General features: G+C 42.7%; 1 long non-coding RNA gene across 3 annotated transcripts in view; it reads left to right on the plus strand.

Annotated features, from left to right (window-relative positions):
* LOC116574922 overlaps window positions 1–18703 on the plus strand; it is a 122676-nt gene that overhangs the window by 17099 nt on the left and 86874 nt on the right. For all 3 annotated transcript variants that reach the window (XR_004279548.1, XR_004279547.1, XR_004279549.1), the window contains exon 3: window positions 10669–10841. This is a non-coding gene — a long non-coding RNA (uncharacterized LOC116574922). The remainder of the gene's footprint in view (window positions 1–10668; window positions 10842–18703) is intronic.

Genomic DNA, 18703 nt, shown 5'->3' on the forward strand with positions numbered 1-18703 from the left:
TGTGTGGAGGTCCCAAAGCTAAATACAAGTGTGAAAACCAAAGTAGATGATCTTAAAGGTCATTTCCTATGCTAACGTTTTATATTAGATGAGAACTCCTTCTTCCTGCTTCCCCATTCTTACAGAAATTAGTGAACAGGTCTGGTCAGTTCGTTCTCAGCAATGACACTCTTGATTCTCCTTTCCCTATCCCTTAGCCACTGTCCTCATTCTACGCCAGGTAAGAATGGAATGGGATGGAAATACTGTAGCGTGGTCTTAACAGGGCATACATCTCCAGTCATTCTTCCATTCTCTGACAACATAACTCCCCAGTAATATCCTTTTGTGTTACAGCACACCATCATTAAAATAAAACCCATCACTTGGCTGTGTAGCAGTCCTCACGTGGGGTGCCACAGATTTAGCATATATCAATAGATAGTTTTCGGAGAATGCAATCTTAAAAGAAGTTAGGTAGTTTTCTTGACTAATGGAATTTCCTAGAGAGTTTGATATACTGATGTGCAACGTGAGTCTTTCTGAGGGAGGCATAATGTAACTTGCTCTTTTGGGTTTGTTGTGGGCAAGCACAGGATTCTTGTTGTGAAACTGTCTTGACTTACCCAATTGATAGCTGTTTCTTACCACTGGGACTCTTCCCTGACACATCACTTGAGCCCCTTCTCATTACATTGCCCCTTAGCACGTGGAAGTCCAGAACACTATCCCTCAATAGACAGCTGCTCTGTCTCTCAACCCTCAACCTCTCCAGAATCACTACTTCAGAATATCAAGATGTGTGTATACTTGTGTACATATACGTAACTTTCTTTACTGAGGGACCGGGTAATTTTAAAAAGCAATTGACCCACCGAAGTTTTTAGGGTCTAGAAACGACTCCGTATAATACTCTAATGGTAGATACATGTTACTATGCATTTGTTCAAACCCATAGAATGTACAACACCAAGAAAGAACCCAATGTAAACTATGGACTTTAGGTGATAATAGGTTATCAAGGTAGGTTCACCAGTCATAACAAATGTAAGCTTTGGTGGGGGATGTCGATAATGGGGAAGCTGTGTGTGTGTGGGGACGGGTGTATATGGGGATTCTCTGTATACTCTGCTTAACTTTGTCATGAACCTAAAACTGCTCTAAAAAATAAAGTCTATTGAAAAAGAAAAAAATAGAGCCAAGTACTAAATATAACTTTTCCAGGGTCCAAACATATGTGCGTTGACTAAGAAGGCAACCCTTTCCTAGATGGGTTCTCTTTAAATACATCCACAGTTTCTATTCTGACTTCCCTATCCCTGGTTTTGCTTCTGTATCCTTGAGAGCCTTATTTTCTGGATTTCCGCATTGAAACTCTATTCTGGAAAACTCCAACCCTTATCCATCGGGTCCTTCTGGGACTCATTGTGATTTCCCTTATTAAGTCATTTCCCAAGTACAAGTCCTTGAGTTCAGGGTAGGACCCTGGAGCTTTTATTTGGACAACTAGTGATTTCTTCTGATAACCTGAAGAGCTGCAGAGTGGTTCAGCACCAGGGGGTCTTGGTGTTTCAAGTCTCACAGCATCCTTCAGTTTGGGCATATACCCTCCAAGGCAGGTCTGTTAGGGGATTTTCCTAAAGATACTACTTTTGTAAAAGCCCTTACAGATTTGCTAGAACAGCACATAGCTCACCCTAAAATTATTTTAATTCTTGGGGAGAACACAGTGTTTTCTAACTGCTTTGTGATTTGCCTTACAACTTTTTCTTCCTTTGATTCTTGCTTTGTGATTTGCCTTACAACTTTTTCTTCCTTTTTCTTACAATGCAATAAATTTCATTATTATGCAGAGTAATGTAATGTTACATTCCTTTGATGCTTTTAGCTTGTATCACTTTGGACCTGATGGATCAAGAAAGGAGCCATATGCTTCCAGAAGACTGCTCCCTTGATTCTAAGAGAGAACACACGAAGGACCATTTAAGCAATTAAGTAGCCAGACCTTGTGCCAGGCACTAGAAATGGAAATATAAATGATAACAAATTTTCTTCTCTGAGACTTGGCTTTAAAAGGGCATTTGTCCATTTATTAGTCCATATGTCAATTACATTTTGGACCAGGTACTGCCCTGGGTATGAGCACTGTGTTTGACTGGCTTCCCTGGGAATATACGGAATATTGGGAACTGTGTGCAGATGGTTTCCTGGGGAAAATCTGGGGAGACAGACCTGAGTGAAAGTGAAGATGACAGGATGGGGCCAGGAGAGAAGCTGGTGCTCCTATGTGCTTGCAAGTAAGGCCCCGCCTGGTCTTCCTGGGAGGGCTGGAGCTAACCCTATAGAGTTGTCCTGAAGAGGAAAGGAGGTCAGGCCATTGTATGCCAATGTCACCTGGTCATTGGTGGCCCAGTGTCCCTGAAGGGGGCAAGAACTGCAGGGAAGGCAGGTTTTTTTTTGCAGCCTGGGACAATGCCCAGCAAAGGACATGGCTTTGAGCCTGCAGTTATCCGTATCTCCAGGAGCTAGGAGATGGGAGGAAATCTGTGAGAATACAACATCCACTCTTGGGATATACTGGGAACAAGGATCCATTCATGCTCTCTGGGAGTTGATAGTCTAGTGAATGAGATGTAGTAGCAAATAGATAAGTAACAGTAGAACTGAGTAAGTACAAGGAGATGGTAAGTTCTATGAAGATGCAGAGTGAGAGCACCTAGCCCAGTCTTAGGGGTCTGCAGAAGGATTCCCAAAGGAGGTGATGGTAATGAGGTAAGGAATTAGACATGTGAAGGCAGAGTGGATGGGAGCTGTTCGAGAAAGCGTCCTCCTGGGTTGAGAATGTGGCCTGGACGCCTGGCATCATTGAGAGTGGCCGGAGTGGAACGCGTAGAGTGTTGTGCAAACTCAGCCAGAGGAGCTAAGTGAAGGCTTGAACCCGAACATTGGACCCGAAAGAGCCGGGGCCACCTGGTCTGGCAGCTGGGGGTTTTATCCTGATGATGTTGACATTCACAGGTTCCAGCGGGTGGGTCCAGGAGCAAATTCACACTTTGGGAAGATTATTCTGGCTGCAGCATGGAGAAAGGAATGGAGATAAAAGAGCAACACAAGGGGCTCTTAGAGCGACTGTGTGGGCTGCGATTTCATTAGTTTCCAGTGAGAAATGATAGTGACTTAAAATGGAGGCACGTCAGGTGGGACGGAGAGAAATGGATGGATTTGAGAGATATTAAGGAAGCAGAATCCGTAAGACTTGACTGATGGGCTATGGGTCTTTAGGGAAAAGAGGAGTCAACCTCAGATTTGTCTTTGAGCCATAGCAGGCTGGCAGTGGTATGAAAGATGAATCCGAGAGACTGTCAGGCTGAAACAAGGGAACCAATTAAAGCCATGATAAACAATGTCATTTTGTACAGGGACCCATTCTGGGACCCAAAAAAAAAAAAAAAATGTTTATGACTATGCTCATTTCAACCAAATGAAAATAACATTATAGAATTCTATTAAGATAATATGTATAATCTTAGAAATAAAATTACCTTTCTTAGAAGAATGTCAGTGAGAAAACTGGCCCTGTGTCTAGCCACTTAAATATTAATGTCTGGGCCAAGTTCAGACATGGCACCATGAACACAACTCATTTTTTGGTTCCTATTCCTGTGGCACTTTGGACCTCACAGAAGCATTCTAGAGTATGCTCCTTTTTTTATCCTTGATGCAGCCTTGCAGGCAGGACTTACTAGGTTTCCAGTACACAGAAGCAGAAACAGAGAAGAAAGGGAAATGGCTTCACTTGCCATATGGCAAAGTTGAATCTAGAATATTCATTCCATTCAGTGCCATGTCTCCCGAGGTTGCAGCCTTTGCTGTCAGACATCATGCAGATGAAATCAATGTGCTGGCTCCCTGCTTCCTTCAGCAGCCTGGGCTTCTTGTCCTACTGGCTGTAGGATTGTCTGTCTGCTTAGGGGCACAGAGGCAAGGATGGCAGGAACGGCCCCTTTACCAGGAAACCCGGGACAATGCCTGTTTCTCCTGCGGCGGGGGGTGGGGGCTGCTCACCCAAGCGTTCTTGCCACCTTACTGCATTCATGCCACTTCTGGGGACCTCTGCTCTGGAACCCCCTGTCAGGCAGGCTTTGACTTTCAGTTACTTGGAGCCCAGGCGCTGGGCAAGACAGAAATGGTTTCTCCAGATGTGGATCCTGTGCTTTGTAGAGTCTGAAAACTTTCCAACCAAGTGGAACTTGGTCTCTGGGTTGTATGTTGTAGCCAAATGAACTAGGTGAGCCAAAAGAACCTCTCTTCCCAAATCAGCAGTTCCATAACCTCCAGGATCTGAAGTCTCTGCCCTTAGCTAGAGCAGAGATGAGGCGAACCAGCAAGGGAGAGGGACGAGAGAAGAGGGAGAGAGGAGTCTGTTGTGAAACTGTCCCTTCAGGCGGCAGTTCCTGGCCACACAACAGCCTCCTGCATGTCAGGCGATTGCGGTATCAATGAGAAGGGAGCTTGTGTCTTAATCTGGCAATTTAGAAATTAAAGATGCAATTAAATATGATTACGGATAAGCTTGAAATAGATTTTCTGAATATAAACAATCACATGTACAGATGCACGCATTTATTCACTAGTCTCTCCACAAGCACGCTGTGGTCTTTTTTCCCAGCTTTATTGAGCTATAATTGATGTGGAACGTTGTATAAATTTGATATACAATGTATTGATTTCATACGCTTATAAATTACAAAATGATTGCTACCAGAGTGTTACCTCCATCAGGTAACAGAATTACCATTTTTTTGTGTGTGGGGTAAGAACACTTAATATCTACTCTCATGGTGATGTTCACGAATATCACACAGCATTATTAACCATAGTCACCGCGCTATGCATTAAATGCCCCAAACTTATTTGTCTTATCACTGAAAGTTTGTACCCTTTGACCAACAAACCAACATCCCCTCAATTTCCCCCTACTTCCCAGCCCATGGTGACTACCACAGTACTCTATTCCTATGAGTTTAGCTTTTAAAGATTCCATACATAAGTGGTATCATTCAGTGTTTGTCTTTCTGTGACTTCCTTCACCTCACATAATGCCCTCAACGTCCACCACTGTTGTCACAAATGGCAGGATCTCCTTCTTTCTGGTGGCTGAATAATATTCCATTGCATGTGCGTGTGTGTGTGTGTGTGTGTGTGTGTGTGTACATATCTCCATATAAATGATGGACACTGAGTTGCTTCCCTATCTTGGCTATCATGAGTAATGCTGCAGGGGGCATGGAAAAACAGGGAGTGGTTTGAATTGCTGTGGGTGGTTAGTACAGGTTTTGGTGTTTTTCATCTTTCTTAGCCTTTACCTCTGAAGCCCACCTCTACCCTGAACTGCCTTTTCTACTTCCAGAGCCTCATAATGATTGTCTTTGAAATGACCATCAGATTGATCAGGGAACTGCCCTTAGCATTACAAATACTGGTTATAGCCAATTGCAGATCACCTCTCCTCTCTGTTGCAAAAGTAATATATAAGTGATAATATGAACTACTGCCATCTTTGGAACATTTACTATTAACCAAATCTGAGCTAAGTGCTTTATACACACTAACTTAATGATAGGTTGCAATTCAATTATAGTACGGTATTAGGGTTTTGGGGACTTTTATGGCAATAAGTTAGACATTGCCATACCTCTTTTTTTTTTTTTTTAAGATTTTATTTATTTATTTGACAGAGAGAGATCACAAGTAGGCAGAGAGGCAGACAGAGAGAGAGAGGAGGAAGCAGGCTCCCTTGCTGAGCAGAGAGCCCGATGCGGGACTCAATCCCAGGACCCTGAGATCATGACCTGAGCCGAAGGCAGTGGCTTAACCCACTGAGCCACCCAGGCGCCCTGCCATACCTCTTTTTTCATTAACTTTATCCAGTTCTTTGAATTGTATACTGTGTGCAGGATTCAAAAGGCCAAATTTTCCAGTTTTATCTAGACCCTCTCTGAAGTAAGGAAAATGCCTCTTCTTACATTTTTATACTTTTCACAAGGGAATGCCAAAATACATTGTCTTCTGTTATTTTTTTCCCCTCAAGCTGCTCCCGCTCTTCAGGACCACATCTGACTCCCTAGAATCTCCTTTAAGGACATGTCTCAGGCCTAGCAGTCTTCCGAAGGCAGCGGTTCTCAGTGATTTCCCCCTCTGACGCAATCCTATAGGGATAGGCACATTTTGACAAAACCCCCAACTGAAAGACTATCTCAGAAGGTTGTGGAAATGCTAAGGGAGGCTGCAGATGACCTATGATTCCCAGCATGGCCCAGTGACACCTCCCTCACTCTGCCCTTTAGGCATATGCAACGCACAATAATATAATTGGAACGATTTTGGGTGCATTCTAATTTGTTCAATTTAAAATTGGTTTGCTTTGAATTTTATTGCATAAACACACAACGCAAAAAAAAAAAAAAGTCACACCTGTATGTGCAAAGTTCTATGGAGATCTCCAGAAAAAAAAAAAAAAAATACTGGAAATAAGTGAGTTCATCAAGGTCAGAGGATATAAGATCGATTTACAAAAATCAATTGTAATTTTATGTACTGGCAATGAGCAATCTGACAATGAAATTTAGAAAACAATTGCATTCACAATAGCACCAAGAAGAATAAAGTACTGAGGAATAAATTTAACAGAGGGAGAGTGAGACGTGAACCTTGAAAATTATAAAACATTGGTGGAAAGAGTTAAAGAGGATCTAAATGAATGGAGAAGCATTCCATGTTCATGAGTTGGAAAATGTTAGTTCTCCAATGCACTAGAATGGCTATAATAAAAAAGAGACAAAAGTAAGTTGGACAGGATGTGGAGAAACTGAAACTCACACGGTACTGGTGGGAGGTAAAATGGTGCAACCACTTCGGATGACGGGTTCTCAGGTTCTTAGAAAGCTACCGTATGACTCAGCAATTCCACACTGAAGTATCTACCTAAGAAAAATGAAAATATAATACACAACATTTTTAAATGAATATTCATAGTGTTGCTATAACACAAAACCTCAGACTAGATCCAAATGCCCATCACCATGTAAACACATAAACAAAACATGGTACCACCACCCATTGGAATACTCCCCAGTAATAAAAAGAAAGGAACTACTTAGTTACTCTACAACATGGAGAAACCTCAAGAACTATGCTAATTGAAGAAATCCAGAAACAAAAGATCACGTATCATGTAATTCTCCATATATATATGAAGTATCCAGAAGAGGTGATCTCTAGGGACCAAAGGAGATCATTTGCTGGGGCTGGTCTGGGAATTGACTGTAAAAAGGCACAAAAGTCTGGGAGGAGAAGAGAGTCTCAGGGTGATTAGGGTGATAAAAATGTTTTAAAAGTAGATTGTGGTGACATTTGAACATCTGTATGCTTTTACTAAAAATTATTGACTTGTACCTTTATTATGGGTGAACACTATGAGTATTATACCTTCATATAGCTGTTAATAAAAATGAAATAAAATAACCAGGATGGAGGGTGGGAGATCCACATAAAACAAGTTTAGCAATAAATTGATAGTTCTTGAAGCTAGATGGTAGGTAATGAGGGGTCATTATACATTTTGCCTTTCTGCAGTCTTTGTCCATTTAAAATTTTCATAATAAAAAATTAAAAGAAAACTAAGTCTCAGTCATCACGCAGGTGATCTTGTGCTGGGATCACTCAGCAATCTGGGAGGCTCATGGGATGCTTCACATCTTCAGGCTGTCAGGGCCATGGTGATATGAGTGCTATCTGTAAGGAATGATTCTCAGAAGTCAACAGTGTTGCATTTATACGCAGAACAGAGGAGGAATCTCTGGTCTGTGGTACCCATATTTAAAGCCAGCCTCCCCAGATCCCTTCTGGTTCAGGATCCCGGGTTCTCATTCCCTTCAGAGTCTTGATCCATTTCTGCCCAACTTGGGGCATCACTTTTTTGATAGTAGGATGAACCATAGACCTACATCCTTTTCTCAGCTGTGAGAGTAACTTCTCCAGGCTCATTCCAGCCCTCTTAGTGATGCAGGAGGGCTGGGTTCCTGTCTCACAGAGTTGAAGAATGAATCTGGCAGACAAAAGAGAGTGACTAAAGCAACAGAAGTTTATTAAGCGAGGATACAGAAAACACTCTCAGGAGTGAGAGGGGTCCCGACAGGGTTCCCACTGAGGGCTTTTAGGGTTGGTCTTTTATAGAAAGTTAACTAGGGATCGTAAGTCTTGTTGACTTATCCACTGACAGCACCTTTGTATAAGCAGGACTAGTAATAACATCTTTAAGGGCTTACTTCTTGTAAGATCTCTTTATTTTCTGTCAACTACAAGAGACTGTCATAAATAAGACTCCCCCCTCGGACACCTAGGCCAGGGTGGTCTGGACTGGTCTTTTTTCTCTGGTTTTCTTACACCTCCACGTTTTGGGGATTTCTGTGAGTCTGATCATGGAACCCTCCATCTTTTTCTCTCTACCTAGTCCTGCCTGTTTCTTTCTCATTATCTTAACCTCTTTCCTAGATTTTGGCTTTTTCAACAGCCAGAAGAGAAGTTCTTCTTCTTCTTCTTCTTTTTTTTTTTTTTAAAGATTTTATTTATTTATTTGACAGACAGAGATCACAAGTCGGCAAGGAAGGCAGGCGGCAGAGAGAGAGGAGGAAGCAGGCTCCCTGCTGAGCAGGGAGCCCAATGCGGGGCTCGATCCCAGGACCCTGGGATCATGACCCGAGCCGAAGGCAGAGGCTTTAACCCACTGAGCCACCCAGGCGCCCCGAGAAGTTCTCTTATAGCTCCTTCTATTTAGGCTGTGCTCATGCACCTGAAGTATGGGTTCAAAAAAATATTCTTTGACTTTAATACGTGTGTGCATGCATGCACATATGTGTGTGTGTAAAATGCAAAGACTGCAATATACCAGTCCCAACTCTTTCCAAACTCGTCTTCAGCATGTAAGCCTTGGTGCATTCACTTATTTAATCATTGATAAAACAAATATTTATGGAGCCCCTCCGAGTAATGCTGGGCTGTGTTTGTAGCACTGGAAGTATCGTGCTGAACAGAGCCCACAGAGGCTCTGCCTCTGTGCAGCTTAGACTCTAGGACTGATGTTTTCAAACTTTAATGTGCCTAAGAAGCACGCAGCAGTACAGTTAAGATGCAGTCCCCGATTGCCCGCGTCTGGACACTGCTCGACATCTGCATTCTTAACAAACTCCCGTGTGATGGCAGTGCTGCTGGTGTCCGAAACACGTTCTGGGGTGGGAGGCAGGGAGATTTTGGAGAACACTGAAGTTAATCCTCCATGAGCTTCCATACTGAATTATTTGCAACAGGCTCCTTTTGTAGTGCAGAGGGAGGGTCATTGACAGACTCACCCTGCAGCAGCCCACACCTGTCACTTGGCCCCCAAGTAAGGTATTTCTCTCTTTCGTCATGGACACACCCCACAACGAAGCAGCCTGATAACAGACCGCACCCTGCCCCACACCCTTTTGTGCTGGTATCCAGAGGCTTCTCTGATTAATTCACAGGTCAGGACTTGTGTGTCAGCCTTCCCTTAGGGAACTGATCCTGCTTTCCACTTCAAAGGCCCATCTGGCAGGTATCAAAGGTGTGTAGATCTTTGGAACTGAACTTGAGCTTTTTCTGGTCTTATATTTTAACCCCTTCCTGCTCCCCACCTCTATGTTATTATGTTAACAATAAGAAGGAAAAATAGCGGAAAAGCACCCTTGTTTTGCCTTATTTTTTATACGCCTTGTTTCCCCTGGAAAGCTATCTCATTGGGTTTGTGTGGTTGTTCCACGAAGTGGGTTAATTCCCTGTAGGCCCCGTGGCTATAGTTCAGAAGAACCGGCTTCTAAACAGCCAGGTTGATCAGGCATTTATGTACCCAGCCACAGCCGGGGAGGTTGTCTGGTGATGCCAGCTTACTGGAGTGGTGCCTCTAGGAAACGGTTCTAATGGAATCTTTGGAAAGGCAGACAAAGATATCTGTAAAATGAGGTTCTTACAACTTCATGACAGTAATAAATACCTGGGGGGGGGGAGAAAGAAAAGCCCTACATGTCTGTATTTGCTTCCTATTGCTGTTCTAACAGATTGCGTTAGATTTAGTGACTTTAAAACACATGCTCACTCTTGAAGTTCTGGAGGTCACAAGTCTGCAAATCAGTTTCGCTGGGCTAAAGACAAAGTGTGTGGGGGTGGGGTGGGAGGTGGTGACCTGATTGGGTGGAGGCCAGCTTCGTGGGTGGTGAAAGAATTCACCCCAGGCAGAACAAAGGACATAGAAGTTTATTGAATACTTTGCAAGGGAGCAGCAAGCAGGATAGCCAAGGAGAGACTGTCTGGACAAGGCTGTAGAGAAGGAGGTATGGGAAGGCGAGGAGGTATGGCAATGTATGCAGTTGTCCTTTTTTAGCATCTATGCCCGGGTGTAATTGGCCCATTGGTCAGCTAGGGTTTATGGATATTTTGAGATGGGTCGCCTCTGGGTCTGCTTGGATTCAGCCAGGGGACGGGGGCCCCTGTGGGCCCTTCTGCCTTACTCAAGTTCTCATTGTTCAAGTCAATTACTTGAAAGGGGCTTCTACAGTGTGAGGGTTGGTTCGTTGTGGGGTCTCTGAAGGCATCTTGTTTCTTTGTCTTTTTCAGCTCTATTGGCCCCCCTATTTTCCTTGGTTTGTGGTCCCCTCCGTCCGTGTTCAAAGCTCATCGTTTCAGTCTCTGATTCTGTCATCATGTTGCCTTCTCCTCCAACTCTGACTCCCCCTGCATCCCTTTCCGGAGGACTGGTGATTACTTCAGGTCTGCGAAGATAATCCAAGGTAATATCCTCTTTTTTTAAGCTTAATCTCTTAACATTAAGATCCTTAATTTATTCATGTCTGCAAAGTCCCTTTCGCTCTATCAGGTAACATTCTCCAGTTCCTGGGATTATGATGTGGACGTGAAGGGGACTATTACTCAGTAGCAAGCCATGGAAAGTAGTTAATAGTGTTATATTTATTCAGTGGAATATTTTACAGATGTTAAATCTCTTGAATAGCATTTAATGAAAACAGAAAGTACTGTAATGCATTTGGCATTTGTTCACTGTATCTAATGCTTCCTATGTTCCGGGCTCTGTTCTGAGCACTGGGTGTATAGTTAGTTGGGAGTGAAGCCCAGCCCTCTTGCATCTTATGTCCTGGTCAAAGAGACAGACAATGAGCAAATAAATTAATAAGCAGAGTAATTTCAACTAGCAATAAGTGCTATAAAGCCAGTTGGGTGGGGGGCAATGAGGGGGGTGACCTTGCACAGAAAATCAAGTAAGACTCCCTGGAGAGGTTACATTTCCACTAAGACCTGATGAAGAGAAGGAGCCAGCCATGTGCCAGCCACGTGCCAGCCACGTGCCAGCCACGTGCCAGCCACTGGTAGAATGTTCTAGGCAGAAAGGAAAGCAAAGACTAATGACCTTTTTTTTTAAAGTTTTTCTTTTTAATATTTTATTTATTTATTTGACAGAGAGATCACAAGTAGGCAGAGAGGCAGGAAGAGAAGCAGGCCCCCTGCAGAGCAGAGAGCCCGACGCGGGGCTCGATCCCAGGATTCTGGGATCATGACCTGAGCTGAAGGCAGAGGTTTTAACCCACTGAGCCACCCAGGTGCCCCACTAATGACCTTTTTTGAGGCTGGCAGTTGTTTGGTGCATACCAAGGACTAAGGCTGGTGTGGCTGGGCATAGGTGTCAAGGGGAGAGGTAGGACAGGTGGGCAAGAGGAAGGATATTGCCAACCAGCGGCTGGCAGATAACCACGGGATGCTCACCCTCACTTCCCATCTCTCTTCTTTCCCATGGAGGCAACCAGTTTAGTGTCAAGCATTGATACATGTAGTTAAAATATTGCTCTTGCTCCTGAAGTAGGGATTAGGAGGTTTGGGGCACTTCCTTGCCAATAAAGATGTCCAGTAAAACCAGTGTGTAGAAGGAGGACTTTCACTTTTGCCCTTTAACTCCTTTATTTCTGGAACATGGACTGCATCCTAGAAATGGAGCAGAGCCTTGTAACCATGAACCTGAGAGCTTTGGGCTAATAATTTTAGAGCATAAAAAGTGTCTGGGAACTTGAGGGGACCATGTGGCTATTACTCTCATTCAAAAAACCTACCTCCAGATTCCTGTTTGGTTGGGCTATTGGAACCAGGATTCTAAGACATGAATTGGAATCCGATCCCTCAATGATAAATAGAGTAAGAAATGTATATTTTGTTCTGTATATAACTGGAAATTACCATTGGAAGGTTTTAAGCAGGAGAGCAATATGGTCTGATTTATATTTGTGACAAATGGTCCTATTTACTCTATGGATACTAGATGGTAGGTCCCACTGGGGACATCAAGTAAATGATCATTGCAGTAATTCAAGAGAGGGAAGATGCTAGCTTAGAGGAGGGTTATAGCAGTGAAGGTGGGGAAACAGTTTGTATTATACTAAGTTAAAAAAGGGAAACAGTAAGATATATTTACTTTATATACAGTATAAAATAATAGTAACCAACATTTATTGAGTATCCTTTATGGCCGGATAAGGTTTTAAGCATTTACATATACTAACTCACTCATTTTATTGTTATACTAGTTGTGGGAAGTAGGCATTATTTTTATCCACGTTTTACAAGTAAGAAAACTAAGAAGTGAAAAGGCTAAATAATTTTGTAGTAAGTTATGGAAAATGCCTTCCTTCGAGTGTGTGAGTCTGTGAGTGTGTGTGTGTGTGTGTGTGTGTGTATTTGGGAGGTTCTGAATGTGGGTGTGCAGATAGGGAGATACAGATGGCGATACCCTAGGGAAAAAAAGCTAAAAGGAAATGACCAAATATTTTAAAAGTTTTATGTCTGAGCAATAGGGTATCATGCAATTTTTTTTTCTTTATGCTTTTCTTATTTTCCAATGTTTCTACAGTGATGCTGGGCTATATCTTTACATTCTGGAGCATAATTAATACGTAAAAGATACCATAGTTTAGAATCGTGGTGTTAATGCATTTTATATCATGTCAGCTGCTTTGAGGCACAGACAGAAAGGGTCATCGCACAGTTACCACAACCAGATAGAAAGCTGAGCTGTGGAAATGAAATCATGGACCAGGTGAAGTTTCTAGATCCTTAGGGCATAGCGATGGCTTCTTCATCCTAGTCCTGTCATCCATCCACTCACTGGTGGATAGTCCTCTTCAGACAATGAGGCTTTTCAGCTTTTCCACACTCTGACACTGTAGATACAGAGCAGCCTCTCAGCGTAGTCTGCATATCCAGATGTGCTCCCAACATCTGGATTCTGTATGCCACGTTGGCTTTCTCTGAAGAATTTCCCGTGTCCACCATGACATCATTTAGTGTATTTATGTTGGAGAACCCGCAGGGAAATACTACACCTGTGTTATATATGTGAATGTGTGGTTATAAATTGCAGAACAACAAATCATTAGAAGGTGAATCCACTTATCAAATTCCTAGGAGCTGTTCAGAGAAAAGCCACATAAACTACTTACTTCTCTGTATCCTTTGCCAGAGCCAGTCAACGAGGAGAGGGCATCAAAACCCAATTTAGGGCTAGGGGACCCCAAAACTAACCTTTTGGACTCCAAATCCTGAAATTAGCAGAAAATATTCTTTAACGTCTCTGCAGGCACAGAACATTTATTTCATTTCTTAGAATCACCCAGTCTCCATTTTCTCAGACTCCTCTGTGTGTCTACTGTTTGTTCAGTTCTTAGCACTAAGCCTTGTGCATCAATACCATGAATATATTAGAAGAAAAAGAGAACATCCCTAAATGTATCAAAAATAGAAAAAGAGATAGTAAAATAATGGACTCAAAAATCAGAGAATGAACAAAATGCTAGTATTTTGCATTAGTATGCACATATCTTTTTTTCTTAAGGATTTGAGAACATTGGAGTATGTGCTCCTTGTTTTTACATAGACAATTTGAAGGACATAAAATCCATGATGTATTGAAAAACTTATGGTAGGAACTGAGGGCAAAAGTCTAAATACACCACACTTTATTCTTTAAAAATAGCTCTGTGTTTCATTACATTTTCTGCCACCTATTACATTTGACTAATTCATAAGTGAAGGTAGCCTTTGGATTATGTAGTCAAGTTACACGGAATGTCATTGGGGAAGAAAATGATGAGGAAGAAACAGTTCATTATACAATCAAGAACTGTGAAAAAGATTAGAGTAGAGAGGCTTTAGAAGAATTGTTTTTGTTTGTTTGTCTGTCTGTCCGTTTTACTTTGAAATAGATACAGGAGCTTAGTTGAAGCTGCCTGACAATACAAGCGTTTGGCTAAAATAAAGAGAGCAGGTTTCAGTAGAGCAAGGCACTCCTTCCTAAATGGACTAATTCTGATAAATCACCAAGACATGGGGCTGTCAGATTCCAGACAATGAATTTATACAGAAGGAAACAAAACCCCATAGATGTTTTTATTGCAGATGTTCTTACTATGTCAGAGCCAAGCTATAAAACAGGCAAAGAACTGAGCATAATTATAGCCTGTCTCAACGAAGTGAGGACAACTGGTTGGAGAAAAGCTCCATGGAAGCCCATTGCACTGAGGGTGGGTGGGTGGTGGGTTCTCCCAGCAGGACCATAAGTCAGGTTCAGGGGCAGGAACTGTATCTGTGCTGTGCAAAGCTGTGGGTCTGATTTGTAGACAGTAAGTTGGGTTATCTTAGGTGGGCAATGGAAGAATGAGCCTAAGTTCTGGAACCAGGGGTTTGGGACTTGGCCTTAGCCCTCACATGATGCAGGGTTCCATTGGGGAAGGCAGCAGCTTCTCTGAGCCAGTTTTCATATTCATAAAATATAGTGCTGTGTCTATGTGCACTGTACGGACTGTTCCAACTCGGGCATTCTGATTCTTTCTCTTTAGAACCTTGGCTTGTCTTCTTTACTCCAATGGCAGGGCAGTACTGAAAGTTTAATTGCCAATAAATGAAAAGGGAAAATCCAAATGTCAGAAAAGACACTTATAGCCTGACGATCCCTGGTGTGAAGGACAATATTATCGTTTATCAAATATTTCACTTTCCCACTTCTTCCTTGAAGAACCCCTCCTTGTGTGAGATTTATAGGTCTCTGCCCTGTTGAAGTCAGGAGTGGCCATGTCAACATGCTTTATTTAATGGAATACAGATGGAAGTCACCTATGTCACTTCCAAGATGAGGATATTAGGTTTGTGATGTCTCTTCTCTGTATGATGGCCACAGACATATCTGAGTTAGAAGATGTTCTCTCAGCCTGAGTCTGGAGTGACTGATATTTGGAGTAGTTAATGATCATGCATTGTGAGCAAGAAATAAACCTTTGTTTTAAGCCACTGCAGTTCTGTGGATCATTGGTGATCACGGCAAAACAACATTCTGGGAATGGCCGACTATGAAAAGCAGTTCTGATTTCTTGATTATGATTCCAACAAAAAATCAGAATTCTAAACCTTTTTTTAAGAAGAGGAATCCATCAAAATCCTGGAAGAATCCATCAAAATCCTGGAGGAGAACATAGACAGTAACCTCTTTGACATCAGCCACAGCAACTTCTTTCAAGACACGACTCCAAAGACAAGAGAAACAAAAGCGAAAATGAACCTTTGGGACTTCATCAAGATAAAAAGCTTCTACACAGTGAAGGAAACAGTCAACAAAACAAAGATGCAACCCACAGAATGGGAGAAGCTATTTGCAAATGACACTACAGACAAAGGGCTGATATCCAAGATCTATAAAGAACTTCTCAAACTCAATACCCAAAACACAGATAAAGTCAAAAAATGGGCTGGAGACATGAGCAGACACTTCTCCAAAGAAGACATACAAATGGCTAACAGATACATAAAAAGTGTTCATCATCACTAGCCAACAGGGAAATTCAAATCAAAACCACACTGAGATACCACCTTACACCAGTTAGAATGGCAACATTTGATAAGGCAAGAAACAACACGAGTTGGGAGAAGTTGTGCAGAAAGGGGAACCTTCTTACACTGTTGTTGGGAATGCAAATTGGTGCAGCCACTTTGGAAAACAGTGTGGAGATTCCTTAAGAAATTAAAAATAGAGCTTCCCTATGACCCTGCAATTGCCCTACTGGGTGTTTACCCCAAAGATAAAAATGTAGGGAAAAGAAGGGCCATATGGACCTCAGTGTTCATAGCAGCAATGTCCACAATAGCCAAACTGTGGAAAGACCCAAGATGCCCTTCGACAGAAGAATGCCTAAATTGGATGTGGTCCATATACACAATAAAATATTACTCAGCCATCAGAAAGGATGAATACTCAACTTTTGCATCAACATGGTTGGGACTGGAGGAGATTATGCTAAGTGAAATAAGTCAAGCAGAGAAAGCCAATTATCATATGGTTTCACTTATTTGTGGAGCATAAGGAATAACATGGAGGCCATTAGGAGAAGGAAGGGAAAAATGAAGGGGGAGAAATCAGAGTGGGGGGGGGTGAACCATGAGAGACTATGGACTCCAGGAAACAAACTGAGGGTTTTAGAAGGGAGGGCGGTGGGTAGGGAAGTGGGTTAACCCTGTGGTGGGTATTAAGGAGGGCACATATTGCATGGAGCACTGAGTGTTATACGCAAACAATGTCAATCATGGAACACTACATCAGAAACTAATGATATACTGTATGGTGACTATCATAACACAGTAAAAAAACCAAAATGGTCTCTTTTCTCTAATCCTCATTTAAGTACTTTCATATACATGTATATTTAATATATACATATATATGTGTGTATATGGATATGTGCATATGTATGTAGGATATATACACATATATACATGCGTATGTTGTATATATAATTTAAATATATGAATTCCCTCCTAATGTCTATGTCATGTACCCCAGTGTAGGCACTAGGATATGGAAGATTTGATTAATTTTGTTTCCATTTAGTCTATGATGCCTTTAATTTTCTTCCATGAACAAGGTTGCCTCTGTGCCCTTTATCTATTTATCCAACAAATAGTTTTTGATCACCTACTAAGTGACGGTAATCCCTGGAGATGCCAGAGTGAAGAGATAAACATGGTCCCTTAAGTCGGTCCTATTATATCTTCCAGTGGCCTCAAGGAGACAGGTCCCAGACCCACTGATAAATGACATGCTGGTAATCACACAGTGTGGTAGTCGCATCTACAGTAAGCATTTTAAATCAGAGCTTTGGCACCAAGGGAGGTTTTCTAGAGGAAGTGACGTCAAATCCAAGAGCTGAAGAGTAAATAGTGATTAGATGGGAGAAGTGTGTGTGTGTGTGTGTGTGTGTGTGTGTGTGTGTGTGTAAAGAGAGGTCAGGGAGGGGCGTCTGGGTGGCTCAGTCATTAAACGTCGGCCTTCAGCTCAGGTCATGATCGCAGGGTCCTGGGATCAAGCCCCGCATCATGCTCCCTGCTCAGAGGAGAGCCTGCTTTTCCCTCTCCCACTTCCCCTGCTTGTGTTCCCTCTCTTAGTGTGTCTCTCTCTGTCAAATAAATAAAATCTTAAAAAAAAAACAACAAAACGATAGGTTGGGGAATTAAGTATACTGGTGAAGAATGTTCCAGGAGAGGAAACCACACCAGTGAAAGACCAGTGAAGCCAGACTGCAGATATTAAGGGGGGAGGGGGCATTGTCTGGAAAGGAAGGAAACACGGGGTCAAGTAGGAACTTCTAAGTCATATTCAGGCCCTGGGTTTTATTTGAAGAGTCAATGGGGAGCCCCTGAAGGGTTTTAAGGAAGATGTTTCCTCCGCCTTTAATACCCTCTGTACCCAACCTCGGCCTCCCATCTAATCCACTCAACAACCTCTTCCTCTTTAGAGTCAGATGGAACTCTCTAGAACCTTCCCAGGCAGCTGTAGCTCCTTCCTCTCTAACTTGTCATTTGTATATACATAGATATTCCCCTGGACACATTTCTATCTATTCACTTTCATCCCTTTCCCACAACTTAAGATCAAAAACTCTTGGGGGCAGGGCCTTGTCTTTTCATCTGTGGATCCTCAGTGACTCTCAGTCCTTGGCTCTTAGCGGGCACTCTTTAAATGTGGCAAAAAGAATAAGCAGAAAGAGGAGAGCCTGGGGAGGATCCAACCTGTAAGGAAATGTCACCCCTGAGGCAGAGCAAGTCAGATGCCTCCCGATGCTCTTGGGCCTTTGCCACAGAGAACATTTGTTTTTGCGGAGTCTCAGAATGATCTGGTTCAGAGATGACACTTAGCCGGGGAAACTTAGGTCCCAGATCTTGCCACCACCCTTTCCTCTGAGTAACTCAGGCCAGCTGGGGCTTCACCCGTCTTTTCTCATTCTCTCAGCCAGTTGCCACCATTGGGAATATCTGTCTAGGCTCCTGCTTCAACCCAGGGTGGCTCAGGTGTGTAGGTAGCTCCATGGCTTTGGAGGTAAGCGGACCTGAGGTCAGGCCTTACTCAACTCTGCCATCGACTCGTTTTGCACGGTAAGTGGAATTCTAAGGTGACTGTCAGCATCCCACACGCTGTCCCATCTCCTCACCCCTCCAGCTGCGTGTAGATGGGGCCTGTGGATATGACTGGATAGCATTCCCGTTACCAGGTTACTAACCAGTTGACTTTGAGTGAACTGAACAGGAAATTATCCTTGGGGGCACTTGG

Source organism: Mustela erminea, chromosome 16 (assembly GCF_009829155.1).
Source record: "Mustela erminea isolate mMusErm1 chromosome 16, mMusErm1.Pri, whole genome shotgun sequence".
In the NCBI taxonomy this organism is placed as follows: Eukaryota; Metazoa; Chordata; class Mammalia; order Carnivora; family Mustelidae; genus Mustela; species Mustela erminea.